The sequence below is a fragment of the Prionailurus bengalensis genome, chromosome E4, assembly GCF_016509475.1.
Source record: "Prionailurus bengalensis isolate Pbe53 chromosome E4, Fcat_Pben_1.1_paternal_pri, whole genome shotgun sequence".
NCBI lineage: Eukaryota > Metazoa > Chordata > Mammalia > Carnivora > Felidae > Prionailurus > Prionailurus bengalensis.
In genome coordinates, this window is record NC_057360.1 from 59203640 (window position 1) to 59227943 (window position 24304).

At 42.3% G+C, this 24304-nt stretch overlaps 1 long non-coding RNA gene across 1 annotated transcript; it reads left to right on the top strand.

Moving 5' to 3' along the window:
* The first annotated feature begins 7275 nt into the window (after window positions 1-7275).
* Window positions 7276-24040, top strand: LOC122475731. The gene is made up of 4 exons (XR_006295292.1): window positions 7276-7447; window positions 13297-13367; window positions 13532-13670; window positions 23645-24040. It is a non-coding gene; the product is annotated as an uncharacterized LOC122475731 (long non-coding RNA).
* Window positions 24041-24304: the final 264 nt, after the last annotated feature.

The following is a 24304-nucleotide window of genomic DNA, read 5'->3' on the forward strand; positions in this document are numbered from 1 at the left end:
TGAAAAAAATTCCATGCTCTAAACTTGACCATACTCTAGCATTTTCTGATCGTCTTTTAATACCAGCTTTTCTAAAATTATAAAAAGCTAGCAAGAAGCTCCCTGAGATTTCACTGACATTAATTATATTCAGCGGGTTTAAGCTCAAATGTATTTTTAGCTTATTTTTGAAAGGACCCAGGAGCTAATTATCTCTAATATTTATCTCTAGATTTAAGTCCTACCTTTGTAGTTAGCAAACTGTGCACAGAAAGAAGTTCAATCTGCTCATTAAATCTGTTGCTCTTAATTACTTCTTTGTCAGCTACCCCTTGAGCTATTAAATATTATGTTACTCCATCAGAACTGTCAAGCTGTCTTTGTGAAGCTCACGGGATTATGACTGTATACATTTATAGACAGAGGATTTACCTCTGCAGGAGAAAGAAAATGACAAGGTACAAGATTAGGTTAACTTCACAGTAGGAAAAGGTAAACAGTTGTCAGCAGGGAAAAGAAATATTCTTGTCACTTTATAAAAATACCTAGATCATGGCATTATTTCAAAGCAATTGTGTAGCCTTTCTACCTGTCAGGGAGTATTCAATATTCGCTAATTGTACATGGCTGAGAGAGCATTTTAAAGGATGTGTCCCAAATATGACTTCACTCAATGGGTTTCACCCTATTTCCATCTGTTTAGTGATCATAATCCTGCTTCTTCTAAAGTCCCTATGATTGGCATTTGTTCTTTCATTCACCAAGTACATGTTTATAGAGCACATGCTATGTTTTCTGTGTACTTTTCTAGGTGTTGGGGATAAAAAGAGGAAAAGACATGGTCTCTGCCCTTTACTGGATAGCAGGAAACAGCTTGAAAAGACACCCTGAGATACAACAGAAGGGTAGTGTGGAGGCAGGGGCACCTGTTCTAAGTCGGGGGGGGGGGCGGGGTTGCCCATCTGTTGGCCTTATATAGAGTCAATCACTGCCGCTTGGGCAGAACCAATCACTTACCACAATTCAAATTGGAAAATTTAGCAAAATATTCTGAAAGTGCTGTCTGTATAAAATACACGTGCCCCTCCCCCTTTTCTAGTTTTTACGTTTTTTTCACCTATGGCACAGGAAAAAGCCCCACTCAAAAGGTCCTAAGCTTGAAGAGCATGCTTCCAACATCAAATCCTCTCTGGGGCTTGCTCTCACCCTGATGTGAAAGAGATGGAGGAGATGTGAAGGTGAAGTCATTACTTCCCCTGTTGTAGCATCCTCAGTGTGGGCAGGTGGTTGAGTGAGGGGCGTGGGTGTTACAAAGGAAGTGTGGCTCCATCATGGCTCCTGACCCTCTGGCTTTGTCCTTTGCAGATCTGTTTGCACAGGGCCCTGCCGTCCATGTTACCTCTCAACCTGAGGGGGGCAAGCCCAATATTAGACACGATACTGCCCTTCTGACCTGACGGCACCTCTAGAATCACCAAGTGTTGAGCCAGGGAGGTCTTGGGCAGGGAGACCAGGCTCCAGTCCTATTTCATCAGTCTCCAGCTTCTGACTCTAGTTTCCTCTCTCTCTGTCTGTCTGTCTGTCCATCTCTCTCTCTCTTTCACACGCACATACACACACACACGCGCGCACGCACACACACACACACGCAATGGGACCAAGAATGGCTAGTAAAAATTAATTGGCCTTCCTTGGAATTTATATATATAACTTATATATATATATAAGTTTATATATATATAACTTATATATATATAAAATATAACTTATCTATTTCTTTACATAAAGTGCATGTAATCATTTGTCTCTAGGAAGGATTTCATTGGAAACATCCACACGGATATTTGCTTTGCCCCAGCATATCGCTTTAGTCCTATCACGTCTGGTTGTTCACTCAGGCTTCTCTAGAGAGCTGCCTTTGCATTGAACTGGATATGATGGAAAAGGCAGAAGTTCCTAATCCAGAGAATGAGTTCATATGTTTTGTCATCTCAGAAAGTTCTAGGTCTGCTCTGTCTTGTCCCAGTTTTTGTCCATAGGTTTTGCCGTTACTCATCTGCCCTCCTTTGTCTTGAAAGATCTAATTAGACGGCATTAATAGGGCACATTTCACAATCGCTACAAAAGGGACTTTGTTACCTTGTAAAACTGCCTCCGTGAGTCACAATTCTGCCACCAGGTGGAAGTGGTGTGCCCGTTTTTGCAATGAAAACACATTTCCAGAAAGATTCCTACAAGGCCTTTTCCACCCACCTGCTGCTCCCTGGTTGTCTGTTTCCAACTCTCTTTCTGATTTGGAACAAGTCCTTCGGTTTCACATTTCAGAGACAGCCCCGTTCTGGGAAAACAAGGAAGAAAGCTTTTATCCAAATGACTCAACTATGACCATTCATATAAAACACACCTGCAAAGGTAGTTTATCAGATATGTTGAAGCGAATATTAACACTTGCTTTTATATTATTTATACATTTGTTTTCCATTTTGAACAGGTTTGTATGTTTAGTTGAACTTGGGGCTGTCCTTACCTGAAAGGACACCAGGTAGCTGGATTTAGTGAAGTTTTACTTTTATTTTTTTGGTGATGGTGGCAGTGGGGGAATGAAGAGAATAAAACCTTGCTAGAAAGTTTCTAGCAAATGGTCTTTGCTAGAAAGACCCAAAATAACCGGAAGGGAATTTTGAAGGTCACCCAAACAAGAGGGCATATGAGGCAACCACAGAGATAGACCAGGGGCTATAAATGAGGGCCAAGCAATAAGGAGGGTAGCAAGGACTGATAAGTAAGGAACAAGATGGGGGGTGCAGAGGTTGGGGGTGACAGCCTGGCGAGTGGGCCCACTTAAAGAGATGAACAGGAAGCATCCTTGTTCCTTTAGGCTTTCCATCCCACGGGCAGAAGGGCCCTGGCTTCCTGAAAAGCCCTGACTCATTGAGGAAGGATGCAGCGGCCGGGCTCCCCTGACTCTTCTTCAGCTCGTCTCATCCCCACTGGACTGAGTAACAGTGTGGAGTGGGTCCCCGTGGTGATTCAGTACCTCTCGGGCCGGGTGTCTAGTTCACCTTCTCAAGTTTGCAAGGTTGGGATTCAGATGAGTAGTAAAGAGCGTGCCTGGGAGTGGATGGGACATCGGCTATATCCACAGGAAGGCAGAGAGTAGAGGTAGAATGCAGTGGGGTTAGGAAGATTCCACATGTATTTTGTTTCCAGTAAGGGATTGGTCTGTTTAAGGAGGGGAGCCAGATGATGTGTCCTGCTCATATGCTCTTTCTTGGTTCCCAGTGTTGAGAATGGCAGACCTTGAATCACTTTTTGTGTGTTAAACTGGCTCATAGAGACTCCAGCTAATAACTGATTAGGGAGGTGATGACAGTGCTTATGGGTATGAAGAAAGAGTAGGGGAACCCAGTTACTGTAAAGGGGTGTTCTGAATGAAGTGCAGTAATTGGCTAGGACTGGTCAACATGATGATGTTTGGATGTACCCTCAACGTGTTTCTCAGCCCGCAGACTTTTAAGTTTATTTTATTTATTTTGAGAGAGACAGAGAGAGAGAGAGTGCAGGAAGGGCAGAGAGAGAGGAGAGAATCTGAAGTAGGCTCCACACTGTCAGTGCGCAGCCCGACTTGGGGCTTGATCTAACAAATCGTGAGATCATGACCTGAGCTGCAATCAAGAGTTGGATGCTTAACGGACTGAGCCACCCAGGCATCCCTAGACTTTTTAGTTATCTAAAGTCTTCCTCCTCTACCATCTCATATATAATTAATTTTTGATCAATTATTTTTTTCAAGTTTATTTATTTATTTTTGAGAGAGAGAGAGAAAGAGCATGAGCACAAGTGGGGGAAAGGCAAAGAGAGAGAGGGAGACACAGAATCCGAAGCAGGCTCCAGGCTCTGAGCTGTCAGCACAGAGCCCGACGCAGGGCTCAAACTCATGAACCACGAGATCAAGACATGAGCCGAAGTTGGTTGCTTAACCAACTGAGCCACCCAGGTGCCTCTTGATCAATTATTATTATTATTTTTATAAATTCCAATATGTCGAAACAAACAAATTTCCAGAATTGGCAGGTTACTGAAATAAATTATAGAAGTTTACAATGGAATAGGTATGGTATGGTCTAATTTTTGCAGAACAATTGTTTGGGTATTTACATGCATCGGAAGAATGAGAGGCTTTGGGGAGCCTTGGTGGCTCAGTTGGTTGAGCGTCTGACTCTTAGTTTCAGCTCACGTCAGACTCATGTTTCATTTCATGAGTTTGAGCCCTGCATTGGCCTCTGTACTGACAGTGTAGAGCCTGCTTGGAATTCTCTCTCTCTCCTCTCTCTGCCTCTTCCCTGTTAAGTGTCCGAGCCTTGATTTCAGCTCAGGTCATGATTTCACGGTTTGTGGGGTCGAGCCCCACATCAGGCTCTGAGCTGTCAGTGTGGAGCCTATTTCAGGTTCTCTCCCTCTCTGTCCTTCCCGCACTCACTGTCTCTCTCTCTCTCTCTCTCTCTCTCTCTCTCTCTCTCTCTGTCTCTCTCAAAATAAATAAAATAAACTTAAAAACAAAAGTCTGAAGGCTGGGAAACACGTAGAGGGTACATCTGAACATCACGTCATGTGGGCCAGTTCTAGCCAATTACTGCACTTCATTCAGAACACCCCTTTACAGTAACGGTGGGTTCCCCTACTCTTTCTTCATACCCATAAGCACTGTCATCATCTGACATCACAGAGCCCACTTGGGATTCTTTCTCTCCTCCCTCGCCCCTCCCCCACTTGCATTCTCTCTCAAAATAAATAAATAAACGTTTTTAAAAATGGGAAGAAGAAGAAGAAGAAGACACTAGATACTAAGTTGTTCACAGTAGTTGTCTCCTTCCCCTCCTTCAGGTCCCTGCTGGAATGTCCTCTCTTGAGGGCCCTTCCTTGATCATTCTATTTGAAGAGCCCCTCCCCACCTCCCCACTCCACACCCCCCCCCCCCCGCCCCGGGGCACTTTCTACTCCTTTCTCTTGCTTTATTTTTCTTCCTGGTCTTTTCCCTCCTTGGCATTATGTTTATCTATCTTATTAATATCTGTATCGCCCTAGGAATGTAGGTCCAAGGGCAGGGACTTCGGCTTCCTGTTTCCTGCTCTATCCCAAGTTTCTAGGCCAGTGCCTGGAGCTCAAGAAATGTTTGCACCCATGAATGAATAAATGGGGGAACAAACTTGCAAAAGTGGAAAACACTGCTAGCACAGTACTTCTTGGGGGTTCAGAGTGGGTTCATGCTTCCACTGGCTTTGTTTGCTCATTAAACAGAATGCCTAAGCCAGCTAAGGGAAAGATTTTCTGGGAATATAAGGACCTATGCGTGCTTTGAATTTTTTCCAGCTGGGGTATTAAGCTATGAGCCATCCACTTAAATTCCAATCAGCTGGGAAAGCTGGGAGCCTGTGAGTCCCTGTCCTCAAGGCGTCCTTGGGTGAACGTGGACCTGCCACATGGCAAAGTAGCTGGTGCCCCCACCCCCGCAGCCCTGCAGTTACTGATTTTCTAAGGATTTCCTGCAAGCCTTTGGAAACAGTGGTGGTGCAGCTGTGTGATTCAAACTACAGGATCTACTTGGGGTTTTCCTGGTTCTTAATTCCTCCTAACTGTGGTGCCTGAGCCCGGGCAAGCATGTATCTGTTTCATCCCCTCAAACACGAAAGGATATTAAGGCTTCCGGAGTCTAAAGGACATTATATAGAGTAATTAGTTCATGCTTCAAATTGTTTCACATTTATAAGTATCCTTACTCTGAAATAAACGCCTTCCAAGATTTAGGGGAAACCACATGTCAAAAATACTAAGCTTGTAATATGTCTTCTTACTGACTCTCCTCAGGCATGGGCCTGCCCAAGGGGAGAGACTTTATCAGAAGTGTTTGATGTGCATCCACTGGGTACAGTTCCCTGTTGGGTGATGTCTGAGGAGAAAGAACCTACTTATTATAAGGGGGTCTCCTTAGAATGGACTCATTCTCAGCAATGCATGCTTTTTTAAAGTGTCTATTTATTTATTTTGGAAGAGAGAAAGGCGGGGGTGGGGGGAGAGAATCCCAAGCAGGCTCCAGGCTGTCAGCACAGAGCCCGACGAGGGGCTCGAACTCATGAACCGTGGGACCGTGACCTGAGCGGAAAACGAAAGTAGGATGCTTAACCAACTGAGCCACCCAGGAGCTCCTGCATACTTCTGACTGTGTGTATTTGTTTGCGGCTTCCTAGTGGAATCTGAAAGATTATTCATCCTGAATACACAGATTCTGGAGTCTGCATCTAGCTCCGGATCTTCAAATGAATGCCTTGGGTAACCTCCTCATCCTATAGTGTCTAAGATGTCTAGAGAACCAAGGGCAGCAGAATATTCCATAATCGGTCCCACGACTCACGTGCTACTGTTGCCAGGCCCAAGTGCCTTCGGAACGGAAAAGGTGTTTGCACACTTCGGTCCACATCCTCACATAGAGTAACACTTCTATTTCTAGTCAGTTCGAAAAATTTTTGTTTTCTGACTTTCATAGAACGACACCATGGAAATTAACATTAAAAAAAAAGTTTATGTATTTATTTTGAGAGAGAGTGAGAGTGGGGGAGGGGCAGAGAGAGAGAGAGAGAGAGAGAGGAGAGACAGAATCCCAAGCAGGCTGGACGGTGTCAGCAAGGACCCCAGCTTGAGCTCTCTGTGAGAGCATGACCTGAGTCGAGATCAAGGTCGGATGCTTAACCAACTGAGCCACCCAGGCGCCCCCAAATGAACATTTTTAATGGGCATCTTCAGGGTGCTAGGAAACCGTAGCACCAGGAAACCATAGCATTAGGATTGGCTTCAGGAAACTACATGTTCACTCCTCTAAGAAGTGCAAGTTTGGAGCTTTTAAAGACATTTAAAGTATTTTCTCTGAGGATTTCTCAGGCTTGGCTTGGATAAACTTTCAGGGATATTACATGAGGGCAGGGGTGGGGGCCTCCTGTTGCCATGGTGTCTCTGCTTTGTGCATGGCGTTTGTCAAAGATCATGAGCTCACTTCCATTTCTGCCCTCGGTAGGATAGAATGCAGCAGAAAAAGCACAGTAATCGTAAAAGCGTCTGGCCCAGGGCACGGTGTGAACGTGGGCCACACACGATTTATTCATTTCATTGACACGAGTCCTCTGTGGGGTAGGGACTGGCATTCACATGGCACAGAGGAGGACACGGAGACTTGGTGGGGTGAGGCAACCTGCCCGACATCACAGAGCAGTAAGAGGAAGCACTGGGATTTGAATCCCAGTCGGTTTGACTTTGGAGGCTGAGTCTTTCAGCCACAATGTGGGATGATGTGCCTCCCACCGCTTCCATTTTTGGGAATCGAATGTGAAGGAAGAGTTGAGAATGATGTTATGAAAACTTTATTCCATGAGGATCTGACATGCGGCAGCTGAAAGCTGTTTAGGATATATCAAATACCGTATGGAGTTTTGCTATAACTTATTTAAATATGAGAGCATTACTTTTTTTAGATGAATAAAGTCATCAAAAACTATACAAAAGAAAGAAATTATGAAGAAAAAAGCGATACTAATGACCAACCACATGGCACAATAGAATTTATTTTCTCAAAATTACATTTAAATACTTCTTATTTGTGAGTGAGAAGCATTAGCTTTTCTTCACGATGTCTTTAAACTAGGGGAAGTTGTGTATATAAAGCAGTGGTGCTGTGGCCTGTGTCTTTTTTTCTTTTTCTAATTGAGGTAGAATGGACACACAACATTATGTTATTTTCACGTGTATTCCGTAATGATCTGATATTTGCATATGTTGAGAAGTGATCACAATAAGCCTTGTTAATATCCATCACCGCATGTAGTTACAAATCTTTTTCTTCCTGGGGTGAGAACTTCCAAGATTTACTCTCTTAGCAACTTTCAAATACACAACACGATTTTTAAAAAAAAATTTAAATTTATTTTTGACAGAAAGAGAGAGAGAGCGAGTAGGGGAGGGGCAGAGAAATAGAGAATCCCAGGCAAGCTCCGTGCTGTCAACACAGAGCCCAACGCAGGGCTCAAACCCATGAACCAAGAGATCATGACCGAAGCCAAGATTAAGAGTTGGACGCTTAACCCACTGAGCCACCCAGGCGCCCCTACAACCGTCTTATTAACTGTAGTCACCGTGTTGTACGTTACATCCCCAGGACTTTGACCCCCTTCACCGGTGGCATTTTTTAAAATGACATTTGGCTCCTTCTCATGCAATTGCTCCTCCCCATCAGCCGTTCTGACTGGGAGAGCTGCAAGCTGTCCACCAGCCACAACTCTTTGAGGTAGCAAAGGTAGTCTCCCAGCCTTCTTTTTCTAACAAATTCATAAACAGCAATTCTCGGAAAATAGAGCACTTGGACTAGTGGGGGTGGGGGTGGGGGTCGGGAGTTGGGGAGTGTCTGGAGCCAGAAGGTCTCCTGAGAAGTGAAGCATCTACAGAGAAGTCTCTGCAAGTGGGGCAAAAGTAAGAAGAAGTATTAGACTTGTAGTTTTCCGTGTACTTTACAGGTTCGGCTGATCAAAGAATCAGACCTTGGAAGTAGGACAAGAGGTAACAAAGTAGAACTGAAATCAATGAGTGGGGACCCCAAATTGGGTAATTAACTGGAAGCTGAGCAAATCGACCAGCCCTGGGCTTTTGCTCTGAGCAGAGCTCACACCTCCCAAAGAGAAAGAGGTGAGCCCATGTCAGAACAATAACAGGAGATTCCTTGGAACAGCAGAAACGCCCAATATTGGTGGCTTGCGGAAATAACTTACAGGTACGTCACAAAACAGTATGTATGGTATAACTCTATCTTTGAAAAAGAAATAATGTAGACATTCTCAGTGAACTCTGACATCATGTTCACCGGAAACACAAATGAACTTGCTGACTTTGAAGGTGTTTACCTTTGTGTTGGAGAGGTCATTGAGAGGTTGTGATGACCATCTGACCTGTGAGCTGACCCCGGGCACTCGGAGGCTCCTCACCTCCTCCCCATCCTTGGGATGTGGGTTCTGCTTGCCTTGGCTGCTCCCAGAGGCTGCTCCAAGGACACAGCCTTGAGTTGGCAATGTGGTGTTGAGAGCATCAGGCTGGCATACATAACGAAACCCGGTTAACGTCTCTATATGAGCTTTTAAGATTCAGCAGGTGGATGTGGGGAGGTCATCCAGGATTAGCCTCATACATCAATTCCCTTGCTTATTAAAACTGCCACCTGCAACCTGGTGTGGCTGCCTGTTTCTTAGGTCTCTCCCTGCCCCCTGTAACCAGGGGGCAGTTTCAGATTAGCTTTCGGATGTTCCCGAAGAGCTTGAGAGCGAAAACTTGATTTCATATGAAATTTTTTTACACTAAAGAATATTGAATCAGGGGTGCCTGGGTGGCTCAATTGGTTAAGCCACCGACTCTCGATTTTGGCTCAGGTCATGATCTCACGGTTTGTGGGTTTGAGCCCCGCACTGGGCTCTGCGCTGATAGTGAGGAGCCTGCTTGGGATTCTCTCTCTCCCACTCTCTCCCTCTGCCCCTCTCCTGCTCTCTCTCTCTCTCAAAACACATAAACCTTAAAAAAAGGAATATTTATTCGGGATCATAAATGGGTCATGTATACTTAAGTACGGTTGAAATGATTTCTAACACTTAGTAACATAGCTACTCTTTTTTTTTTTTTTTGGGACAGAGAGAGACAGAGCATGAACGGGGGAGGGGCAGAGAGAGAGGGAGACACAGAATCGGAAACAGGCTCCAGGCTCCGAGCCATCAGCCCAGAGCCCGACGCGGGGCTCTAACCCACGGACCGAGAGATCGTGACCTGAGCTGAAGTTGGACGCTTAACCGACTGCGCCACCCAGGCGCCCCAACATAGCTACTCTTTTGATTGCTCATGATATGGCAGGTACTATTTCAAACATCTTCAATGTATTAACTTATTTAAACGGAGATATTATCACCTTCACTGTACAGATGAGGAAACTGAACATAGAGATTGTAGATAAACGCGGCTAAGGCCACAGAGCTGAAAAACGGCAGGGGTGGGATTTGAACTCAAGCTCTTTGGTGCCAGAACACAACTTCTTAGAAACCAAATGATGAGGGAAACAAAGACTAGAGAAAGGTAGCTTCTATGAAATCTCCTTACAGCTTGCAGCCCACTGACAGACAACTGAAACCTGTAGAGTGTGACCTTCTTCAAGGAACTCATGGCTGCCTTACTGCCTTAATGTTTTTGTTTTATTAAAAACTAAAGATAACTTTGTCTTTTTTTTCAATTTTTTTTTCAACTTATTTTTGAGAGAGAGAGAGAGAGAGCACAAGTCGGGGAGGGGCAGAGAGAGAGGGAGACAGAGAATCTCCAGCAGACTCCGCCCTGTCAGCACGGAACCCAATTCCAGGATCGAACTCACCAAACTCACGAAAGCATGAGATCATGACCTGAGCCGAAACCAAGAGCTGGACACTTCACTGACTGAGTCGCCCAGGCGCCCCAAAAGTAACCTTATCTTAACAGCAGCTAGCCCCTCAAGGTCCTGAAAGCCTTGCTTCCAAATTCCTAAGAGACATACTCTATCCCTAACCCCTACTAGTTAAAAAGTATATAATCAGTCACTCCTCACAACTCTAGTGCAGCTCTTTCTGCCCACAGGTCCTGTCCCTGTGCTATAAAAAAGTCACCTTTTTGCACCGAAAACGTCTCAAGAATTCTTTCTTAGTCGTCTGCTCACGAACCCCACTTCATAATTTCATCACTAAACTATACTACTTCTGGTGTAGAAATAAACAACACGGAACTTCCAGAGAGTTGTGGCGAATGTGTACTAACGTGAAAATAGAGGAATGCCCCAATCTCCAGAAATTTCCAAGAGAGACTCTTAAATAGATGAACCATTTTAGATATACTTAGATTCGGCTACTGCTTGAGTAGGGGTAGTCACTGGTGAACAAGAGAACCTGTCAAGTGACTGTGTAAAATGTTGAGACAATTAACCAGTTCAATAAAAAATTTCCTCAGACGTACTCAATGTGTAATACCATCACATCTTTCTGACTTTTTTACCTTTTTTTTTTTTTAAAGTTTATTTATTTATTTTAAGAGAGAAAGAGAACATGAGCAGAGAGCGGAAAGCCCAACCAGCGGCTAGAACTCACGAACCGTGAAATTGAAAGGGCGGGCCTACACCAGCCGACTCCATCTTGTTCTGTGTCCTTCACCTAGACCACGCCTCCTCCCTTTGAGTGACCTCCCGCTCACCCATTCAAGCTTCCTGATCAAAACACGCCACTTCCCCAGCCAATCGGCTGCCCCTAGACCCCTATAAAACCTTTGTGCTTTTGAAACTTGCTCTCTTTCCCTGGTATCTCACCGCTGCGTCGGTGCAGGTAGGGGATTGAGCTCGAGCTAGCTCGAATAAAGGCTCTTTGCTTTTGCATCGGACTCGGCTCCCTGGTGGTTTTTGGGGATCACGAATTCTGGGCATAACAAAATCATGACCTGAGCTGAAATCCAGAGTCAGCTGGTTGACCAACTGAGCCACCCAAGCGCCCCCTGACTTTTTACCTTTTAACAAAGTTATGATGTTGCTTTAAACTGAAATCATCTTGGGGCGCCTGGGTGGCGCGGTCGGTTAAGCGTCCGACTTCAGCCAGGTCACGATCTCGCGGTCCGTGAGTTCGAGCCCCGCGTCAGGCTCTGGGCTGATGGCTCGGAGCCTGGAGCCTGTTTCCGATTCTGTGTCTCCCTCTCTCTCTGCCCCTCCCCCGTTCATGCTCTGTCTCTCTCTGTCCCAAAAATAAATAAACGTTGAAAAAAAAAATTAAAAAAAAAAAAATAAACTGAAATCATCTTGAGCCCATGAAGACACATTTTGATAGGTAAATGAACCTCATTAATATTTATTGAGAAAGAGGCAAATCTTGGACAGCCGTCGTAAAGTTTGAGTTTTTAAAATATTTGGCAGTTTTATTTATCTGTTCTATACGGAGTTCAGAAAAGCTGTTTAGAATGATGTGAACTTCTCATCACAGATTTGTAGAAGTGTGACTTCTGAAAAATACTCATTGATAAATGAATGTATGTTGAATAAGCTTATATAAGTGTAATATATAGTATTATATACGCAAGATGGAAATGACTAGGGCTTAGGCTGCTGTCTCTGCTGAATTTTCCTGTATGAAGTTAACTATACCAAAGTCAACCCTGCCCCTTCCCCCTCCCCCCCCCCCCAAAAGTTCTGCTATTCTGAAGTGATTCCTGACCCATTTCCTAAGTCATGAGTTAGCCGACTGTGTGTATGGGCTGGTTGGGTGGGATAAGGAATCAACCTAACTCTGGAATTTTTGCCCAGACTAAAATGAACAGAAGTGAATGGAAAGGAAAAGCGGAAGAGCTTTTACTAGAAAGTTAAAGAAGAAGCAAAAGGGGGCTCTGTTGGAAATAGTAGTGTGAAAATAAATGTACTTAGGTTGGAAGAAAGAGACAAAGAACAGCCATCGCCACAGCTATTCTTAGGACACTAGGATACAGGTGACAGTCTTGTCCCTAAATGGGCTTACCGGTTGGGGTCCTAACTGGTAAGATATTTGTACTGTGGCCTGGCATGGTGCAAATAGCCTTGTCATGCTTCCTGAGGAACTGATCACGAAATTCTGTCTCATCTTCACATCCTGCCATTATTTTGAGATTGTGGGTGCCACTGTCTCGACGAGGTTGAGACTCAGTGATATAAATCTTGTGGTCTTGTCTTGGACTTACAGAATTCTAGCAAATTCTAGCAACATTCTAGCAAACAGGAAAGACATAGTTTCATGGACGCCTGGGCTTAATAAATGGAATGTTTAGGAAGAATGACCAGAATCTGACTTTTTTCACCTAGGAGTCCTTAAGGGCAGTTGAGATCTTACATGGAATTTAGTTGGTAAACTGTATCTCTCCTGTTACCAAGGATGGGATACTGGTAGAATTCCTAGAGAAATAAAATTAGGATGTGATGTTCCCACATCAAGAGTCTCTAGATTCCCATTTCATAGTGAAGAGTCTGCCATTTTTGTTCATTCTTCCTGAGACTTTCAAGGTGCTGTGGATGAGGGGGTAGAAGCCAGGGAGAGGTTGTAGGATCTCACTTAATATTCTTATACTTTTTTATTTGGGATTTTTTTTTTCACCAATAGATTCTCATTTCTTCTGCCTCTTAACAGTTGTCCTGATTTCACATGTGTTTACAGCCTTTCATTCCATTCCTGTCCTTCCACTTCCAAAATTTCTCACAATTGTGCTTTTGTTTTGCAGTGATAATTGCTCACAGCCCTTCTATCTCTACTGAACTCAGAAATAATTCAAGATCAAGACACAAGAGTCAGGTATAAGTAACTGAAACACAATTGCATTGCTAATAAAGTTGATGGTAGAATGGGGCTCCGATGGGCAGCTGTATCTGGGCTTTGTAATGGGATGACCCCACCAAAGGAGAGTTTAGGTCTGCAGAGCAGGTACATTTACCCAAATGGTTGTCTCACACTTGTAGGACCTGATAATCATCGAAAGAAGAGAGGGACTTCAATTTTCCATGATGAAGAAAGGCTGGGCTCCAGAGAACGACACTCCCAGATATGGAGGTGTTTCTGAAATGGAGGCTTCCTCACAGAGCAGGAGATAAGCAAGATGTAAGTTTTCCCTTGAGATTGTTATGTCTGCCTCTACTTTCTTAAAAATATCTATGTCTATTATCATGAAACTTCAGTTAGCTCTGAAATAGTTCTGGGGCACCTGGTTGGTTAAGTGTCCGACTCTTGATTTGGACTCACGACACGACTTCACGGTTCGTGAGCTCAAGCCCTGCATTGGTTTCCGTGCTGACAGTGTGGAACATGCTTAGAATTCTCTCTCTCTCTCTTTCTCTGCCCCTACCCCACTCATGGTCTCTGTGTCTCAAAATAAATAAATAAACTTAAAAAAATTGTTCTGATCACTTGGAGCTGCTACTTTCAGTGGATTTTACCGAAGAAGGAAAAAGATGAACTTTGTCCAGTTCCAAACAATTGGCCCTTTGTATGTTTAAGTAAAAGATCAGAGTTCTCACTCTTGCATCATGGTAAAGCTATAGATTTTTAAAAACATGTAAAATTGGGGGCGCCTGGGTGGCTCAGTCAGTTAAGCATCCGACTTCAGCTCAGGTCAGGATCTCACGGTCCATGAGTTCGAGCCCCGCGTCAGGCTCTGTGCTGACAGCTCAGAGCCTGGAGCCTGTTTCAGATTCTGTGTCTGCCTCTCTCTCTGACCCTCCCTCTCTCTCTGACCCTCCCTCGTTCATGTTGTCTCTCCCTGTCTCAAAAATAAATAAACGTTAAAAAAAAAAAATTTTAAAAAACCATGTAAAATTGGATTTTTAATCTGGAATAACTGAACATTTCACTCTTCTCCCCCACCCTCCCCATATCTTCTCTCCCAACCTAATCTTATATCTTATTTTAAAAAATAGGTAATATTTTTCCCAAAGTTCTGATATTTGAGGGGACTAAATAGACAAATGACCCTGATAGTTGGTTGTTGCTAGAAAAAAAATGGTAAATTTAGCTATTCTAATCTAAATCTAAATTTCTTATTTTTGGTAAATGTTTCTCAACTTTTACCTGTCATATAAATTATAATCTCTAATAATAAATTAGCTCATTTGTATTGGAATATATTTCAAAGTTTACCTGAAAGGATTAAACAGAAAATTTTAAAGATGAAGGGTCCTTAGAAACTTCTGTAAATTTTTTTTTTTCCGGATTAAAATCATTCTGGGTGGAGTAGAGCAATCAGCTCTTTTTCTCAATCATTTGAGATGGTTGAAATTTCTCAACCATTTGCCTGTGTGGAGCAGATTCAAAACCATGTATGGCGAAGAATGTTGGCCTCAAGCTCTCTTTGGGCTTGTATCTTAGGTTGGAGAGATGACCTACTTTAACGACAGCTGCCCCATTTCAGACTCTCAGTTCCAGAAAACAGTGTGACTCCCATTCTATAATTGTGATCAAAATGACCTTCTTAAAAATTACTCGACTCCAGAGTAACTTTCAGAGACCACATTCTCAATATTTAGAAAAATTACTGTTGAGAGAAACAATATTTAGCCAAGATTTCTCAAAAGACAGTAGGCCGATTATTCTAAAACATATCACCGGAGGAAATTTCATTAGCAAACAGAAGAGGAACCAGATCAATTGAGATCCTGTTGCAATGAGGCTAAAGACGCCATGAAGGATATTGTTATTATAACACAGCGTCCTCATTGATAGGAACCCCCAGAAAAACTCCTGCCTCATCTTAATACTGCGTATAATTTTTGTTCTCCTTACCAGTTGGTCTGTTTTTATTTCATAAGCCCTATGGTTTGCTTATCTGCATTTCCCTTTTGGGTTTGATTAATAAAAGTTAAACCCAAATTGGTGGCCCAGCTGTGGCACATAGGTAAATCATTGTAGAGAATATGTTTTTTCCTAATTTTTTTTTTTGATTCTCAAGCTTACAAAAGAACTGAACTAGTGTAATAAACACCTTTATACCTTTTACCTAGTTTCATTAGTTACTCATGTTTTGTCCCTTTCATTTTCTTTCTCTTACACACATACACACGCATACTTTTGGCTGTATCTTTTGAAAACAATGTCAATATCATGACACTTTACTCTTACTCCTGCAGAAATCTACTAAAGATAAGAATATATGTATATATCTAAATTTACATATACCATTTACAGAATATAAACTTCTTTAGAGCCTAACAATTTTATGAACACATTTCCATGTGCATGGAGGCTCTCAGGAAAAATTTGTTAAATGAATTAATGAATTTTAATGGCTGCAGACATTCCCACTATATAATTTATTGTTGCACATTTTAGATTTTTTTTTTCAGTTTTACTATCATAAATAAAAAAAAAAAGTTGTACTATTTCATTCCCTTTCCAGGCAACTGGATCTTCATCGGTTATTCCCATTATTGATGCTTATGAGTACAGGGCATCTCTCTGGTGCAGTGCCTGGGACATAGAACCTTCTTAGTAAATAGTAGCCTGTGTTTTAGTAAGTAGTTAGAAAATTCCACTATGCATAAAAAGTTCAATGAGAATGTAACAACTGGGGGAGGTGAATGTAGTATCTATTGATTCCAGGGCAGTTTTTACTAAGGGTCTTGCCTGATTTTGTATTGTTCTCCCATTTCATTGTCCTTAGTGCCTGATTTCTCTGCCCTTAATTTCATATCTGTATGAAATTTGAATTAAACAAATATATATATTAAATAATCATAAGGGGAAGCAATCTGCTAAGTACCAAAGGGATGCAATAACAAATTAACAAAATAAAAGTTCGAGAAAGAAAGAAAAAAAAACCCAGAAGTTATAATGCCAGTGTTTGAAGAATTGCATTATGGAGGAGATAATCATAAAATCCAATGCTCCCAGTGCTTCTGGTCCAACAGTATTTCAATTTCTATCTTCTTAATTTAGAAATAATTTAGAAGTGGGGCACCTGGGTGGCTTAGTCAGTTAAATGACTGCTGATTTCAGCTAAGGTCATGATTTCATCTTTGTGAGTTTCATCCCCATGTCAGGCTCCTTGCTGACAGCATGGAGCCTGCTCGGAATTCTCTCTTCCCCTCTCTCTTTGCCTCTCTCTCTCTCAAAATAAATAAATAAACATTAAAAAGCAAAACAAGAAGTAGAAATAAGTGCTATTTATCTTGCCAAGGAAAAATGTACCGGACTATCCACCAAAGAGATCTTCCACTAGAAGGGTCCTTGGATGGAACTAGCATTGGAACTTTAGGGTTTTTTTCTTTTTTCTTTTTTTTAATGTGTATTTATTTTAAGGGGGGGGGGGTGGAGGAGCAGCAGAAGAGGAAGAGAGAGAATCCCCAGCAGTCTCCATGCTCAGTGTGGAGCTTACTTTCATGACTGTGAGATTATGACCTGAGCTGAAATCAAGAGTCAGTTGCTTAACCGACTGAGCCACCCAGGCGCCCCAACCTCAGATTTTCAGATATAACTTTTTAAAAAAATGTTTATTCATTTATTTTTGAGAGGGACAGAGAGAGAGAGAATGCAGACACACAAGCAGGGCAGGGGCAGAGAGACAGGGAGACGGAATCTGAAGCAGGCTCCAGGCTCTGAGCTGTCAGACCAGAGCCTGACACAGGGCTCGAACTTAAGAGCTGTGAGATCATGACCTGAGCCAAAGTCAGATGCTTAACCGACTGGGCCACCCAGGCATCCCATAACTTTTTTTTAATCGAGGCATAATTGACTTACAACACTATTTCAGTCTCAGGTGTTCAAAAGAATGATTTGATATTTGCATATATGGTGAAATGGTCACCACAGTAATTCAGTCCATCACCTCATATAGTTACAGAATGTTTTTTCTTGTGATGAAAACTTTTAAGATTTACTCTCTTGCAACTTTCAAATATACAATTCAGTATTGTTAACTACAGTCCCCATGCTGTACATTACATCCCCAGGACTTATTTATTTTATTTTGTAACTGGAAGTGTGTACCTTTCAATCCCCTTTACCCATCTGACAACCACCGATCTGTTCTCTGGATCTATGAGTTCCTTTTTTGTTTTTCCTTTTTGTTTGTTTTGAGATCTCACATGAGTGAGATCATATGGTCTTTGACTTTCTCTGTCTGACTTGTTTCACTTAGCATACTGCCTTCAAGATCCATTGCATTTAACTCTTAATAACATTTTAAAGCACCTCTGTATATTGAGTCTTGCAGCTGTAAGCCCTATACCAGTATCACCCGGAGTGTGATGTGAGTCTCTTCAGGGACTCATAAAGAATTGTCCTCCTGCTGACTTTCCCACTGCTTTATTACTTGGATAATAATATGCAATGCTTAAATTTACAAAGGTGCCAAGGCATCATATTAATGAAATATTTTTAAGATAATGGTAATATGAGGAGGAAAAGGTTTTCAGAATTAAGGGCGTAAAATAATTTCATGACTTAAGTAGAATTTGCCTACCAACATATTTTAGGGGACAGAATCGATATTCTATTTAAAAATCAGTCCAAGGGGCACCTGGGTGACTCAGTCGGTTAAGCGTCTGACTTCAACTCAGGTCATGATCTCACGGTGAGTTCGAGCCCCGTGTCAGGCTCTGTGCTGACAGCTCGGAGCCTGGAGCCTGCTTCAGATTCTGTGTCTCCCTCCCTCTCTGCCCCTCTCCCACTTGCACCGTCTTTGTCTCTCTCAGAAATAAATAAACATTATACACATAAATAAATAAATAAAAATAAAAATCAATAGAAAATATGTGTTTCTTCCCTTTCCGTACAAGGATCAGTGTTTCGTCCCTAAAAGATATTTGTCAAGAGCAGGAGCTTGGGTTCTTTGTGTTGAATTACTGTGTGTAAGAGTTGTATACAGTCCCTGGTGAATGAAAAGTTGAAACAGAAGAAGCTTTTAGGAAATCAGAAGAAAGTTACCAGGGTGAGGGACTAGAGGAACCATAGGTGCAGTCCTTATGAAATAAAGTTGAGAACTCAGGAACTTAACAATTAGAGGAAAGACAAGATACAGGGCCACAGGGGAGCAGCACAAGACACAAAGAAAATCCCCAGATTGCAGTGCCCCGGGGTTTAAAGTAGCTGAGCCTAACCAGTGGAATCACCTCCTCTCAGCCGTGGGACTTGCAGAGTCTTGACGGGATCAGATTATTCTGACAAACTGTTTTTCTCTCTCAAAACTCACGGTAGCAAGTTACTCTTGATTCTTGAGTAATTCTCTAACTGTTGCTCAACTATTGGTTAACGTGGCACTTATATCTCCTTCTGGATCATAAATGGATTATGATACACCTGGGAAAGGCTTGATGAGATTATGCAATTACAAAGATCACGTTCAGGTTGTAGGAGGCTAGTATGCTTTGTAAAAGGGACTGGATGTCATGCAAAGTCACAGATCTGACTCCAGTGAAACAAAACAGACAACGTGCAAACCATGGCAATGGTGGGAATTCACTGGGTCTGTCACCAGAAGAAATGCTGGCCAAGTCTTGGTAGCTAAGTTGAATGGCGCTTTCCCAAAGGGATGCATTTTAGTCTCTTTTCTCAGTGAGTCCTGTGAAAAGATGGAAGAAACATGGAGACATCGTCAGGACGGGGGAAATGACACAATGGCTATTCTGTTGAGCGTTTTCCCCATAGGTGCTTTCCCATATGTGTGTGCACTGGGTGAAGAGCCAACTCAGCACACTCCTCCTACATCAGTGACCACGAGGTCAAGTTTGCCTTACTGGATCTCCCAAATCCTCCAGCTCTCTCCACATTACACGGCTGCCTATATGTTTGTTCTCTACATATTTTGTATTAATTCAGCTTTGCTCTGTGAATCTGTATTTTTATGCCGCTCAAGATCATGGGTCTGTCAGCCTTGTCCAATTCTGAGTCCTCAGTGCCTGGCACACAGTGGGTGTGATAGTTAATTTTATGCATCAGTTTGGGTAGGCTGTAATGCCCATGGTCAAACACCAGTCTGGATCTTGCTGTGAAAGTTTTATTTGAGATATGATGAGTATTTAAATCAGGAGACTTTGAGTAAGGAGATTGTTCTTCATTCTATCAGTGGACCTCATCCAACCAGTTGAAGGCCTTAAGAGAAAAGACTGAGCTCTCCCAAGGAATGAATTCTGCCTGTAGATAGACTTTAGCTTCAAGACTACAACATTATCTCTTTCTTGGGTCTCCAGGCTGCCTGCAAATTTCAGACTTGCCAGCCTCCATAATCATGTGAGCCAATTCTTTACAATAATTTTCTTTCTCTCCCTCTCTTCCTGTCTGTCTCTGTCTCTCTCTTTATATATAGAGATCTATCTATATGTATCTGTTTATCTATCTATCTATCTATCTATCTATCTATCTATCATCTCCTCATTGTTTTGTTTCTCTAGAGAACCCTGGCTAATACATACAGTGGACACTCAGTAAATATTTGTGAGATGAATAAATAAGAGGGAGAGTGGGGATGTGGCACAGTCCTGCTTGTTCCAAATGAACAAATTGTCCAAGAGTGTTGGAGCAGGATAGACACTATTTCATGATATTAATTACCCGAGGAACTCATGGATGTATACACTGTCTGTCATAGATGTTCCAAAACTAAGCAGTGGATTAAAATATATGTAATGGGTATGCGGGCTCTTTGTTTTTATGAATCAGAAGTGTTAAAGGAACCTGTTTCTTTAAGAGCATGTAAGCTCACTTGGTTCCAGGGGAGAATTCCCTTCACACTAGGACAGAGCTCTCCAAGCCATTAAAAGAGAGGAGCATATATTCCAAATAAGTGAGCAATGATGTTTCCAGATTGTGGTTTGAAAAGTTTAATCCAGGGGCGCCTACCTAGCTCTGTCAGTGGAGCATGTGACTCTTGATCTTGGGGCTGTGAATTTGAGCCCCACGTTGGGTGTAGAGATTACTTAAAAATAAAATCTTTAAAAATAAATAAATGAAAAAAATAAAAAGCTTAACCCAGTATAGGAAAAGTGTAAAGGTAGAGAAATATTGCATTTACCTAATTAAAAAAACATTTTATGTAAAGCAATTTGGTTTAATGAAGTTGTTAAAGTCCTATGTGTGTTGTAGATGCAGATTGTACATAATTTCCTAAAAGTTTTCATTTGTTTCACCAAAATTCATTTCAGCATTATCAAACACTGTGCCCACAGTCTTTTGTTGTGGGTTTACTCAAACCCTTTGAGTAAGGAGGTAAATTAGATATTGAAGAATTGGTTTAAATAGAAAGAAACACTATTATTTAAACTTCATTGATTACAAAGGAAGAATTATGATGTTGGAAATTAAATAAGTCTCTATTTTAGGAGATTATTATGTAGCTTAAAAAGAAATAGGAAAAAAAAATGTGAGTTGTTCTACTCTGAGCTCATTTTCCTCTTCATTAACACTCAGATTTTCTGTGTACTTGGTGAAGGCTGACATTTCATTTCACTTTATTAATAATATTAGAATAAATGATGTATTTTTTTTTTTCAACGTTTTATTTATTTTGGGGACAGAGAGAGACAGAGCATGAACGGGGGAGGGGCAGAGAGAGAGGGAGACACGGAATCGGAAACAGGCTCCAGGCTCTGAGCCATCAGCCCAGAGCCCGACGCGGGGCTCGAACTCACGGACCGCGAGATCGTGACCTGGCTGAAGTCGGACGCTCAACCGACTGCGCCACCCAGGCGCCCCTATAAATGATGTATTTTTATTTGTATTCCATATCTTAGTCTATCCTTCATTGCCTAATATAGGGGTCAGTAAACTTTTTTTTTTTTTGTAAAGAGGCAGATAAATATTTTAGGCTCTGTGGGCCAGATGGTCTCTGTTGCGACTACTTTACAGAAAACAGCCATGGGAGGTATGTAAACAGATGGGCATGGCTGTGTTCCAATAAAACTTTATTTATAAAAGTAGAGAGTGTGGGGCGCCTGGGTGGCGCAGTTAGGCGTCCGACTTCAGCCAGGTCACTATCTCGGGGTCCGTGAGTTCAAGCCCTGCGTCGGGCTCTGGGCTGATGGCTCAGAGCCTGGAGCCTGTTTCCGATTCTGTGTCTCCCTCTCTCTCTGCCCCTCCCCCGTTCATGCTCTGTCTCTCTCTGTCCCCCCAAAAATAAATAAACGTTGAAAAAAAAAAAGTAGAGAGTGGACTGGGCTGGACTTGGTCTGTAGGACATGGTATTTTGTCCCTTGGTCTAACCTTTTGTGTCATTTGTTTTATCTTTGGCAGTTAGACCTTGTCTTATTCAACCAGCTTGAGAGTTTAACCCATTTACATTTATTTTCAAGTGATAAAGTTGGACTTTATTTCCATCATTGTGTTTATGGCTTCCATTTTTTAATATTTCCATGTTTTTCCTTACTATGTGGACAATGCTGTCTCTGCTTGCCTCTTCTCTGGCATTTAGAAAGTTGTCTATATTGTTTTTTGGTTTTATCGGTGGAAGTTTTCAGAAGTATTCTGTAACTTACCCCTGTGTCCAGGTGATCAGGGCTGTTCAAACATGTACCAGTTCTTGGACTTCCTGGGAAACTGTTGTATCAATGGTGATAGGATTGCAATTTTCTTCTTGGAAGTCAGGTGTGGGGCTGACTTGGGGCTGTTTGAATGGCGGCAAAATCTGCCATCTTGAGTGATAAACTGATACCTTGAAGTGTGAGGCTGCCATGCCAAAAACCTAGAACAGTGTTTAATGGTCCAAGTTAGACAGAGGTGAGACTTATGGTTAAATGGTAACCTGTGATAATGTGGAATGCCAATGATGACCTAACTTCTATTCTAAAGAAAGGTCCGCAAACTATGACCCACAGGCTAGAGTTGGGTCCACTCTGTTTTTATACAGCCTGCAAGTCAAGAATAGTTTTTACATTTTCATATGATTGAAAAAGTCAAAAGAAAAATGCCGTTTCATGATATGTGCAAATTGTATGCGATTCAAATTTCAGTGCCCATAAGTACAGTTTTTTGAACCATAGCCATACTTGATAAGGTTTGAAGTGTTGGGATTCGGAGCCAACAGGCAAGAAAAAATTCTTGAGATGTCTTTGATGCAAAAAGGTGGTTTTATTAAAGCACAGGGACAGGACCTATGGGTAGAGTTGCCCCAGGATTGTGAGGAGTGACTGATTTTATACTTGGGAACTGGGGGGAGGTAAAGTCAAGGGGAAGTTTCCAAAAGGATTTTCATATGCTAAAGAAGACTCACAGGATCCTGGAGGCCTAGCTAGTGTCAAGCTAAATTTGTTTTTTCCTCTAGAAAAGCGTTAACATTAAGACGGTTAAGAGTTCCTGGAGGAATATTTGTCAATGAGCTGCAGGTTATAAGGAAATTTAATTTTATCTACATTTCTTTCTGCTTTTGTTTCCCACATCAATACTCATTCATTTAATTACTGTCGATGGCTGCTTTCGAGCTATAGCCGTGGAGCTGAGTAGTTATGTGTGAGGAGTAAGCCCACCGACCCAATCAAGGAGGGACGCGGAGACTCAGAGCACAGTGAAGTGAGGCTTTAATCAACATTCTTGCAAGGGCTGGTGTCTGACAGACAGACGCACTTGGGGCAGTTACAGCAGACAGTTTATCTCCTAGCATATAAGTCCCTCCCCTGGTTCCTCATTGGCTGAGTACTACAGAGGCAAGCCCCTCCCCTGGTTCCTCATTGGCTGAGTACTACAGAGGTTGCAGCCTGACCTGGAAATCCCCTATGTCCATGTAAGGCAAAAAGTAGTCTGATTGGAACAAATGTACATCCCTGGCGTGACTCAGAGACTTTTGGTCCCTCTTCTCTTTGTTCTTTGGCACATGCTCATTGCAAAGCCTGAGAAAATACACCCGCGAAATGGAAAGGGGAAGAAGAACCAGGAAGTGAAGTGTCTAAAGGTTTGGGACTCCATTGTGGGGGGGGGGGGTTGTACATATTTCCAGTAGGTTGTAACCTTACTCTTAACCAGACAGCATAGCTTTTATTCGGTACTTTTGAAAATGAATCATCTCCCTAACTTCGCACATTGTGGCAGGACTGTATGGCCTGCAAAGGTATTTACTACCTCAACCTTTACAGGAAGTTTGCTGTCTCTTGCTTTAGACTCTAGAGAAATGTGGGAGATGCAGAAGAGAAGCATCAAAGGAAGAGACTTCAAAAGGGAAGAGCTGGAGAAGGTGCAAGGCCTTGGGACATGTTTACACAGCTGAATGAGGCTGCAGCTTGTAAGGAACACCTAGAGCCGTTAACATTGTCCAGGGCCAGAGCATCCTTCACACCTGACCCTTCCTAGTGTTCTAGAAACCAATTAGCTTGAAATTCAACCTTGAAAAGCTAAACCATTAGATTGATTAACACACTTGCTTAGCTGACTTTATGCATGTAGTCTTCAGCAGTTATCCTAATAAAAAGAAGCTTCATTCTGGAGTCGGGGCCTCATTCCAACTCACATCTGAGGACCTTCGCCTAACTGCATTTTGTTTGCGGACTCATCTTGTGTAACTCTGGCCATACTCCCTGCAACAGAGAAAGAAGTTGAAAAACAATGGTAGGAAATGTGATATTGTGATTTATAAGAAATATATATTTGATTTTCATCCCTTGCACAGAGCTCCTCAACTCCTTGGAATTTTTGGAGATGAGAGCAATAAAGGTATCTTTTGTTATGTTAATGAGGCAACATAGCCTGCACTTAAGGATGGGGCTCGTTGCCAGGGGAACTGACTGGAATAGAAGCTTGGGACTCTCATTTCCACCCCCTGA